Source organism: Aplidium turbinatum, chromosome 6, assembly GCF_918807975.1.
Source record: "Aplidium turbinatum chromosome 6, kaAplTurb1.1, whole genome shotgun sequence".
In the NCBI taxonomy this organism is placed as follows: Eukaryota; Metazoa; Chordata; class Ascidiacea; order Aplousobranchia; family Polyclinidae; genus Aplidium; species Aplidium turbinatum.
The window spans coordinates 16119429-16132140 of record NC_137477.1 but is presented as its reverse complement, the minus strand read 5'-3'; positions in this window follow the sequence as shown (position 1 = coordinate 16132140).

Sequence of the window (12712 nt, the reverse complement as noted above, 5' to 3'; positions counted from 1 at the left end):
TTCATTTTGAATTGAAAAGACATGACGTAATGTCTTTCAACCTTAGTTATATATTTTTTCATTATGTAACGTCTTGTAGGAATAAATTAAAAATCAGTATGATCACTCAAAATGAAAGCAATGGGACTACGAATCCTCACTAAACCAACCAATCAATCAATGGTCTTGTTGCACCGAAGATGACAACCTTATATTTTACTGATCTCCGGAGCTGACGTAAACCTTAAGGCATAGATCTGTTGACTCAAAGCAAACCCTTTGAAGGTTGTGGGGGGCCTGTCAATTCAACTTTTTTTGTATCAACAGTTATATCTCTAAAACCACTGAGGCTGCGACTACGAGATTTCTTGACTTTTCCTAACTTTTATTCACCTCTATTGAGCTGAAATTTTGAGCGAATAAAGGTTATAAATTGAAAGATATAAGGCATTTCTCAGCACATCCTCTGAAATATTTCATATTTTAGTGTGAAACATTTTCCCCCCAGCTGGATGAAAGTAATTAATTTGGCCCATGTCTCGTTAATCCTAACTGTTTCACAGCGTGAAGGGCATTGGCTGTATGTAAAATAATGTAAAAAAAAATAATCACAACATTACAATGCACGTTCTTCATTACTCTGCCAAAAAATAATGTGTAAACTCACGCTACAAATTACACTCATAAGTGACCTCAACATTACAACGTATATGAGCAGTTCTAAAATTCACATAGTTTTAATTTTCGGATATGCTCAGCGTAAATAATTTTACAAAGTGAATCCCAAATTTTGAAACCGTGCCAAAATAACAGAGATATCACTCCTAAAGCATAAGAAGAATCGACAGCTCCCCCCAAAACTGAGCAAGACTCCAGGAGCCCAACTTTCTAAGGGTTAAAAGTCATGTCGACTTATTCTTGATGCCCCCCTTATCGAAAATTGTTCTTTATAGTACCGCTTTGAAGGTGGATTACGAGTTACGACTATGAACAAAAGAATAAATTTTAAACTTTAATTTGTATTGAAAATAGGCTACATGACGTAATGTCTTCCAACCTTATCACATTTTTTTCCTTACGTAATATTTACCACCACCAAACCACTTTTGACGATCGAATTTGTTAATTTATTATTCGGTAAAATGTTAAGATGATGTCACGTCATTACGCCGATTTGAGATATAATTTCATTTGTGACGTCGTATGGATGAAAAACTTTTACAAGTTTTATACTCTGCTGAGATTAAAGAAGAAACATAAATGATAAATATTGGAGAAATTGAGTCTCCTTTACAACTTAAGAATTGAACAACTCAAAACTGCTGAAACAAAACGTTTTGTTCAAGTGAAAGAATCACTGCAAGTAACCAATGCCAAAATGCGCGCGGAAGAAGTCATGGGAGTGTGAGATATCAAAAATTTAACAGGTTGTTATTTTTCTACATCAATGTGACGTTAGTTAAAACTTTAAAAAGTCTATGTCTTTGCTTCTGTGGAAAATCTTTCTATCTACTGTACAATTTAGTCATCAAGGTTTTCCATACTTTTTTTTAAAGAGAGAGCTTTTACCCCCCCCCTTGCAACTTGAGTTGACTTACTTGAGGTTAGGATCCAAATATTTAAAAAAAATATATTACTATGTATTAATAAATAAAAAAAAATTAAAAAGATGATGCCCAAAACATTGGGGGGGCAGCTGCCCCGCCTGCCCCCCCCTGCCGGCGCCACTGAATCCAGTACTATTCAAACGACACTCGCACGAGTGTCTCCAATGTGGCTGATTTTATAAAAGTTCGCTACTCCCCTAGAATTCTTTTTAGCAACGAAAAACAACGTTTGACATGTGTTGACGATGACGCAAGGTAATAAAATAAGTATTTCAATGATTAAAACATTACTTGTAGGCTTTAACTGCCCTTTATCAGAACTGACGATGCACTAGCAAGTGCGAAATATTTTTTCTGTTAAATCTACTGACATCTGATCCAGTTGCCTTAGCAATTGAGGTTTTAGCTATTTCAATGATGTAGGCTACATTACTAAAAGAAGCATAATTTTTGCAAAATATGATCAAAAAATGTTTTCCCATTGATGTCAACTAACTTTGTTCTCCTTTTTAACAACGGTTCAATGTCTGACAACATCGAATCGACATAAAAACGACAATATTGCCAGCCGATGTAAATTAGCAATTCGGATTAAGACTTTGTTAAAGCAAACGTCGGGAATTACAAACAAGACTTACAGAGCTGGCGATCGCAGATGGATATTCCATCAATAACAAATATTCCCCACACAATGCAACAGTGGCGATTATGACGCGCTGATCTAACTTTGCGTCACTCTTTGATACTGCATGTTTTCGACAGTTAATCCACGATCATTGTATTGCGAAATTAAATAATTGGCTAGGAGAGACCGGCGGCCAAACTTGGCCGATTGAGGAGGTAGCACCGGCGGTTCATTCAAGCACTACTTAGCGGCCATGGCCGCAGGCTGCTTTAAGGCTTGACAGTAGGTTACATCATTATAAAATAGCATGATGCCCTTCTTTGTATACCGGACACTTGTAGGCTATCATTACTCAATACATAGTGAGCTGATAGATTAGCATTATCGCTATGTCTTATCTTAAAACTTGAAAAAAAATTGGCCTTTTAGTAAACAAAAGTGCCCTTTTTTCGTAATCTTGCCCCCAGTCAAAAATCGTTCCGGCGCCCCTGGCAGCAACTGTTTTTTATCATTAGGTAGCCCTGAAAAGGGCTGTTTTTTGGCAAATGGACGATGTGGCGGCTACAGTAAGGGGTAGGACTCCCTTATGGCGCGGAAAACTTCCGGAAATGTCGTCCCCGTGGAAACTGATAACGCCACATAAATTCATCAAGATACCCAGGTATCATGTGCCTTTTCCGTTTACCGTTTTCGTTTACAATTCAGCCACAGGTTTTCAATGTGGTTCGTATGAACCCCTGTGGCCGAAACATAATGATGGTGATGGTTGACCGTTTGGTGGCGATATCCAAGATCTAAAAAAATACGAAAGCAACTTTAAATAAATTTCAGCGTAAAATGCTTGCTGCAACGGTTTTCAAATAGAAATAACAAAAACATGTTAAATTGGTAAATTTATTTTTAGTGGATGCATAATTCTTTTGACATGAGCCATCGTGCTTTTTGAAAAGGAGCTGTGCAGTTTAGTGGCGAGGTCAGTTGATTGTTCTTTCTGCTTCCAAAGTAACTTTAATGAGTTAACTGTTGTTTAACAGTTTCTACACTATGAATAAGCTGTATCAAGTGGGACCTGGCATGACAGTTTAAGCCATATGGTTGGGTCTGTTGCTATCACAACAGAAAAGTACACATTGTACTGTGATATGTCTTCAGACAAGCTAAACACAAACTGGTGGTTAAATGAGCAATGGGACTGTGCAAGCAATCATTTAATTGGCTGTCGTTTAATGTTTTTATCATTGCAAATAAACTTTTGATAATGGTTTGAATTTGGTCAAGTTTAGGTGGCCACCAGATGAAGCTAGTAGTATTTTGGGACTTGGTTTTAACTTAGTTGGTTAGATCTATGCTTGTGCTTTTCAACGATAGCAAATCTGTTGAAATTGAGCAAGAAATGAATAAATGGGAGACAATTAATTTTCGTGATCACGCAGGGCGTGAACTGGAAGACGATCGATTCGCCATTGAAATGCATTGGCCAAAAGCTTCGTTGGGGGGCTGTCTTCGAACAACGATTGCGCGCATATTGAATAAGATATAAAAATGAAAGTTAACACTTCAATAAACAGTAACATGTTCTTTTAATTGGTTGTCGTTTAATGTTTTTATCATTGCAAATAAACTTTTGATAATGGTTTGAATTTGGTCAAGTTTAGGTGGCCACCAGATGAAGCTAGTAGTATTTTGGGACTTGGTATTAACTTAGTTGGTTAGATCTATGCTTGTGCTTTTCAACGATAGCAAATCTGTTGAAATTGAGCAAGAAATGAATAAATGGGAGACAATTAATTTTCGTGATCACGCAGGGCGTGAACTGGAAGACGATCGATTCGCCATTGAAATGCATTGGCCAAAAGCTTCGTTGGGGGGCTGTCTTCGAACAACGATTGCGCGCATATTGAATAAGATATAAAAATGAAAGTTAACACTTCAATAAACAGTAACATGTTCTTTTAATTGGTTGTCGTTTAATGTTTTTATCATTGCAAATAAACTTTTGATAATGGTTTGAATTTGGTCAAGTTTAAGTGTCCACCAGATGGAGCTAGTAGTATTTTGGGACTTGGTATTAACTTAGTTGGTTAGATCTATGCTTGTGCTTTTCAACGATAGCAAATCTGTTGAAATTGAGCAAGAAATGAATAAATGGGAGACAATTAATTATCGTGATCTCAAACGCAAGAAGAAGAATCGTGATCAGGCAGGGCGTGAACTGGAAGACGATCGATTCGCCATTGAAATGCATTGGGCAAAAGCTTTGTTGGGGGGCTGTCTTCGAACAACGATTGCGCGCATATTGATTAAGATATAAAAATAAAAGTTAGCACTTCAACAAACAGTAACATGTTCTTTTAATTGGTTGTCGTTTAATGTTTTTATCATTGCAAATAAACTTTTGATAATGGTTTGAATTTGGTCAAGTTTAAGTGACCACCAGATGGAGCTAGTAGTATTTTGGGACTTGGTATTAACTTAGTTGGTTAGATCTATGCTTGTGCTTTTCAACGATAGCAAATCTGTTGAAATTGAGCAAGAAATGAATAAATGGGAGACAATTAATTATCGTGATCTCAAACGCAAGAAGAAGAATCGTGATCAGGCAGGGCGTGAACTGGAAGACGATCGATTCGTCATTGAAATGCATTGGGCAAAAGCTTTGTTGGGGGGCTGTCTTCGAACAACGATTGCGCGCATATTGAATAAGATATAAAAATGAAAGTTAGCACTTCAATAAACAGTAACATGTTCTTTTAATTGATTGTCGTTTAATGTTTTTATCATTGCAAATAAACTTTTGATAATGGTTTGAATTTGGTCAAGTTTAAGTGGCCACCAGATGGAGCTAGTAGTATTTTGGGACTTGGTATTAACTTAGTTGGTTAGATTTATGCTTGTGCTTTTCAACGATAGCAAATCTGTTGAAATTGAGCAAGAAATGAATAAATGGGAGACAATTAATTATCGTGCACATGCAGGGCGTGAACTGGAAGACGATTGATTCGCCATTGAAATGCATTGTGCAAAAGCTTCGTTGGGGGGGATGTCTTCGAACAACGATTGCGCGCATATTGAATAAGATATAAAAATGAAAGTTAGCACTTCAATAAACAGTAACATGTTCTTTCAATTGGTTGTCGTTTAATGTGTTTATCATTGCAAATAAACTTTTGATAATGGTTTGAATTTGGTCAAGTTTAGGTGGCCACCAGATGGAGCTAGTAGTATTTTTGGACTTGGTATAATTTAGTTAGTTAGATCTATGCTTGTGCTTTTCAACGATTGCAAATCTGTTGAAATTGAACAACAAATCAATAAATGGGAGACAATTTTCTTCTGGTGTGTTTCATTGCATTTCTCCCCCGCACTTCCTCCTTCATAATAGTCCATTCCAATGTGTGTGACGTCATCATTTTGTCTGGTTGACCAACAGGGCGTCTTGTGGAAGAGCACCCAAGCACATACCGCACTCTCTTCAGATTAAGTTTTTAGTTAATCCTGTCAGGCCTGATACCTCAATGAGTGAAATTGGTCAATACGCCTAAGTAGGCTACCATCAGAGATGTACGTATACGCCGCATACTTGCGGCGTAGACTTTTTGTTTAAGCTAACGCTTGTGGCCACATTATTTTTTGGATAGTTTGCGCTTGAGGCTACGCCGTACAGTTTTCGCGTTTTTTAGCGCATAGCGTCAACGCATAGTTTTTGATGTATTTTTTTTTCGCTACAACATGCCAATACCTTCCAGCCAGTGGTGTAGCCAAGGGGGGGTTTTGAGGGTTACAAAACCCCTTTGGCACACATGTGACGTCATGATATTGAGAATGATGCTTTCAGTTTCTATGTCTCTAAAACAAAGTTTGCCTAATTTTAAACGAAACTGTATTAAAAGAGCAAGTTTTGCCAATACCAAACATTCAAATAACTCAGCCAAGAATTAGCAACAAGAAAACATAGAAACTTTTTATTTTCTAAAAATGCCCAAGAAAACATGATCTCATCCTTTTGCCATGCCACCGGACAGCACCATTTTACAGGAATATTTATACCCACATTTTTGTTGAAAATGCTCTCAGAATTCACCAAATTTAAAGTAATATTTCAAAATTTTCCAGGGGAGGCCCATCAGACCCCCCCGCCGCTAGGTGTCGTGTTAGGCGAAAACGCCGTCAAAAACGCCGTTAGGCGAAAAACGCGAAAACGCCGATATTGATATTGTGGAAGAAGAATTCCGCCCAACAAAATTTTCCGTAAAAAAACGCACGGCACGGACGGGCAACTCCGTTGTTCCGCCAACATTAGAAGGGTCAATTGCCAATTTAACATTTTTTACACTTTGCTGCAGGCTTGCTTTTAACTAAAAACCTTAAATTATTTTAAAAACAATGTCACTCTTCTTACATAACCCAAAAAAGTATAATATTTTGTAAATTAGAAAAAATCATAACCCTTCTAGTACTTCGGATAAGCCAAAAGCACTCGCTGGCATATTTATTTTTAAACGGCTTGTAGGGACCCCTGATGAATATCCATCGTTTTTAACCTGGTGCAAAATGTTTTTCTCCTATAATAATTGCGTTCCACAACTCACCTGTTGTGAACAAAAATAATTACACGCCAATCAATTGATAAATTGTTTTCCACCCAATAACCTACCGCAACCTTCACCAGTGATTCTGTTGAATAGCGATTGATGGCATTCAATTTTGGAAGGCACTTTAACATGCAGATATCCAATCCATGGAGTTCTGTCCAATCCAACCACGAACCAATCAGATGCTACGTTGTCTGTCCAATTGTGACCATTCCAGCATTCAGCCAGAGAATTAATTATTACTTTGTTTGGTAATTACAGAAGAAAAAAGAGCTATAGCAGAGGTGGGAATCAAACCAACGTCTATGTAATGACAACCACCGCCCTAACCCAATGCGCCAAGTCAACCGATGGCAAAGCATTGATTTAATTTAGCTAGAATTTGCGTTTTTCCTTTATTCTTCCTAAACGCAACCTTGACGACGTCATGAACAGCGCAGCTTCTGATTGGTTTGTGGTTTATTAGAAATCTGCTTGTTAAAGTGCCTACCATGTTAAATTGCCTTCAGGTGGCGGTCATAGTGACTCCATTGTGGCCGTAGAGTGACTCCATTGTGGCCTCAAGCCAACGGAGAAGTTGAAATTCAAAATCGCTCATTGCTTAAACGCATTAAAATTGCACAAGCTGAAGGTAAAAACTGGAAAAATGAATTGTATTCGTATTTACTTATGTATCGCTCTACACCACACTCAACGACTGGAGTCAGTCCAGCCGAATCCCATCCTCGTCGCCAGAATTGTTGTGTCTGCCTAGCCTGCTTTACACAACTTGATAGTTCAGATTTAACGTAGCCTACTTGTCATAGCACTTGTATTTGCGTGACCGAACAAAGAACCCAAAGAGCGAGACACGAGTCATTTATATACTAGCACGTTACGGGTTTCCAATACAGATTATGTAACTACACAGACACTACAGTCACAACGGTAAACCATAATCTCTTCGTGGGAAAATTGTAACATAAGATTCCCCGATCCGTTCGTCTGTATGCAATGACCGCAAGAAACACTTTTTTGGAAACGTCTATTCGAGAATTCTATTTCTGTAAAAAATAGCCCACGGCTGTCGAAATTGGGATGCAACACGGTACGCCACTAAAACTTGTCACTACAATACAGATTACTTGGATAAAAGACGGAATTTTTGTCCAGCTGGCAAGCACTAAGCAAACAGTTAAATTGGTCACAGCGGTAAACCATAATCTCTTCGTGGGAAAATTGTAACATAAGATTCCCAAATCCGTTCGTCTGCATGCAATGACCGAACAAGAAACACGCCTTTGAAACGTCTATTCAAATTGTATTTCTGTAAAATTAGCCCGCGGCTACCGAAAACGAGGGGGTGCAACGCCGTACAACTCTAAAAACTGTCACTACAGAACAGATTAATTGGATAAAAGACGGAACTTTTGTCCAGCTAGCAAGCACTAAGCCAACAGTTAAATGTGCGGCCAACTTTCAAGCAACCATTTCACGAATGACCAGAATAGATATCAATATCTCAAATTCACGTATGCAGTAGGCTACTGTGACGCAATAGAAAGACATTGTCACGCAATTCAAAACAGGTGTTCAAAGCTGGTAATCCTATGTTTCCCAGTAAACATTGATTGTTGGGGCAACATTGGCAAGAAGTTGGCCGCAACATTGGCAAGATGCAGACGCCAACGCTGGCAAGATGTTTTATGCACCATTTGGATGCATCTGGCCAGCGTTGGCGTCTGCATCTTGCCGCCGTTGGCTTCTGCATCTTGCCAACATTGGATTATGCATCTTGCCAACGCTGGCATTTGCATCTTGCCAACGTTGGCTTCTGCATCTTGCCAACGTTGGCAAAATGTTTTATGCACCATTTGGATGCATCTGGCCAGCGTTGGCGTCTGCATCTTGCCAACGCTGGCTTCTGCATCTTGCCAACGTTGGCTTCTGCATCTTGCCAACATTGGCTTCTGCATCTTGCCAACATTGGCAAAATGTTTTATGCACCATTTGGATGCATCTGACCAGCGTTGGCGTCTGCATCTTGCCACCGTTGGCGTCTGCATTTAGCCAACGTCGACTTCTGCATCTAGCCAACGTTGGCTTCTGTATCTTGCCAACGTTGGCAAAATGTTTTATGCACCATTTTGCTTCATCTTGCCAACGTTGGCATCTGTGTCTGGCCAACGTTGGCAAGATGGCTTGTGCACCATTTTGCTTCATCTGGCGCCTAAATTCTGGTTGACTTTTATCCACCATGATGCTGCTTCTGACCTATTGACTATTGTGATGCCCGCGCTTTGACCAAGGTTGGACATGCGAAACAAGCTGGTGCATAAAACATCTGAACAGCATTGGCATCTACATTTGCCAAACGTCTCTGTACCTAAACCTCGCTCATCACCAAAAGTTTATTGTTGAACCTAGCTAATCCTTGGGCGAAAGAACAGCAGCAACACGGATTTATAAGCAACACTACTCCCTTTGTGACAAAGCAAAGTAACAGCCGAGCTTCGTATATTTTCACATTTATTAGAAACACCTGTTTAAACAGGTTTCAAACTGAAACAGGCCTAAACAGGTTTAAACAGGATTGACACAAGTCTTATGAACGATGTGCAATTTTGACACATTTTCTAGCAACTTTCATGACGTAATATTCAGTAGAGCTGAACGGTTTTTATATGACGTTTGATTTGGTGAAAAATTGTCTGGAACATAAATAAGCGACTAACTTTCAAGCAACAATTTTACGAATGAGAGAATAATTTGCAATATTCCAAATCTCACGTAAGCAACTAAGCATCTTATGTGACGTAATAATGATAAGCTATTCAAGCACCTGTTTCAAGTTTGGCTAACACCTGTTCAAGCCTAGCTCACACCTGCTTAAGTTTGGCTTACACTTGTTCAAGTAATTAAAGATTTAACGATGATGTAATTTACCCAACTGTAAGTAGCCTAACATTCAACCCAATCAAGACCAAGTTCAACCATCGACACCAAAGAGGTTCATTTATTGGAAACTAAACAGTTCAAATTCAGAAGAAAAAAGATCAAATCTGGACAGTTCATCGTACGATACCACTGCATTTTTTTTGTTTAATTTTATCTTGTTATCCTATTAATTTGTACTTCTGCACAATATTGGAGTGATCAGCTAGGCTACTAGGTCAAGACTGACTGCTAATTTTTTTTTCCTAAGTTTCATAGTTTGTGACGTAATAATAGTATTTTTGAAATTTTCACCATACATTTCGGTTTCCGACATTGATTGGTATATTAAACCGACTAAATTAAATATTTTATAACGCAATAATATAGTGTTTATTTTTCAAAGTTTTTCGTCTATCAACTGAAAGTCACTCCGTAGCCTAACCAGTCATATTGTGATTATTCATTGCACATGTATATGTCAGTCATTTTTATTGTGTTTGTTGTAATGTCCACTACTAACATCAATTTCGATTCCAAAAACTACCTCTCTACATCTGATACTAAAAAATTCCTTCAAGAAAGTAAAAAAGCAAAGCTCTCCTTGTTCCACTTCAATACCCGCAGTCTAAGTAAAAATAGAGACAAACTCGAAGAGTTTTTGGCCGAAATTAATCACCAACCTGATAATTATTAAATTTGTTAGACAAGTGAAATATTTAGGTATACTGATTGATGATACCATCAGTGATGACGCGGATATTAAAAGGCAAGTGCGATCTCTTTATGTCGCTGCCAATCAGCTTAGGTCCAAGTTTGGAAATTGCTCTACCGAAGTTAAAAATGTAATGTACCAATCATCAGTAGCGTAGCCAGGAATTTTGAAAGGGGGGGGTTTTGACCACCCAGCGGCGGGGAGTCTGGGGGGCCTCCCCCAGAAAATTTTGAAAAATTACTTTGAATTTGGTGCATTCTGAGAGCATTTTCAACAAAAATGTGGGTACGAATATTCCTGTAAAATGGTGCTGCCTGGTAGCATAGCAAAAGGATAAGATCATGTTTTCTTCGGCATTTTTCGGAAATAAAGCTAAGGCTCTGTGTTTTCTTGTTGCTAATTCCTGGCTGAGATGTTTGAATGTTTGGTATTGGCAAAACTCGCTCTTTTAATGCAATTTTGTTTAAAATTAGGCAATTTTTTTTTAGACTAAAAGCATCATTCTCAATATCGTGACGTCACACGCGTGCCAAAGGGGGGGGGTTGTAACCCCCAAAACCCCCCCCTTGGCTACGCCACTGCCAATCATATTGTATGCCAATGTATGGTTCGCAGCTATGGTGTAACTATAAAACTTCTACTTTAAATCGCATACGAGTTGCTTACAACGACTCGTACAGAATTATCCACAAGTTGTCGAGATGCGACAGTGCTAGAGTGTATCAGGTACAGAACGACGTGTTAACATTTGATGCTCTATTGAGAAAAAATTGCTATGCATTTGTAGAACGTTGTAAAAGATCAATTAATCCACTTTTGCGCAATATTATGTCTTCTGATTACTATTTTAACTCTACATTTTATATTCACTACAACAGTATTTTGTACATTATTTGATGTAGCCTGGCAAAAATATGGAACTTGATGAAGTCTTATTTAACCAACAGACAACAATGCACCAAACTTAACTCATTATCATCAAACTTTTTGACGGTCAAATGCGGCATCCCCCAAGGCTCAGTCCTTGGTCCTTTGTTATTTTTATTATATGTAAACGATCTAGGGGAGAGAGGGGCTAAAATTCACACGGGTAAGTTGTCACAAGCGTGAGTTCAGCGCACCCAATGTAGGAAACTACTTTCTGACGTCATAAAAAGCGAGTACTACTTCCTTGGTTACACGTTGAGATCAGCCATGTTGTTTTAAGCAACAGAAGTGAACATAATCTAGACAATAACCTGTAGTGATTTTCTGCTTCTTACGAAGACGAATTGCCCAAGGTAGGTATTTTGATATAACTTAAACGTTTCTGAATATATACGGAATCTTTTTGTTTCTGTTAGTAGTGACTAATGTCAGTAATATATGGATAAACTTTCGTTTAAAATGCTGAAGCATGTTGACCAGAATTTGGAATTTTGAAACTCAAGATGATGTGGGGTAAGTTGTCACATTCTGTGACAACTTACCCCGATGATCAATTGTAATAATTCATGAATCCTCTTGTTTCAATCAGAGTGTATTTCTGTAAATTCTGTTATATTTAGGGTAAACCTACTGTATTACCAATAATTCCTATTTTTTTCTTTGACATATAAAACCGGTAGCTTAGGCTATATCTTTGTAGATGCGTAACTACCAAAGGAAAACTGAACGTGGACGGTATTTGAAAGACGCGACGGAGGCTGCTGCAGAAGCGGTTGTGAATGGTGGCCTGAGCTTCAGAAAAAATCTGCTAGCAACAATGATGTTAACTACAAAACCTTAAGTCGTTACATTCCAAGCTATAAGGCTAACAACAACAACTTGAAAAACGCCCAGCTTGGTTATACTTCTCACCACCAAGTGCTGACCACAACTATGGAGGATAGTTTAGCAGAGTCCAGGAAAAGGAAGAAGGGAAAATCCGAGATATACACAGACTCACCTGTTATGAAAAGGTTGGCAGAAGAAAAGAACAGCAAAAGGAAAGGGAAGAAAACAGCCGCTAAAAGAGTGATAAAGCTTCAAAAGAAGACCAAGATTCCAGCACCAGAATCATCAAGTGATGACAATAAAAGCTCAGATGAAACAGCCTTGTGCGATGATGCCACCGATGAAGACTCAGATGATGAAAGTTGTGTCCAGACACCACTTAGTCTTGATAACATAGATATTGACGACCACATTCTTGTGAAATTCGAAAGTGATCGAGCCGCACAATGTTACGTTGGGACAGTTTTAGAAGTCACCGAAGATCAGAGTAGATCAAACTTCATGCGGAAAAAATGCCTTGATAAAT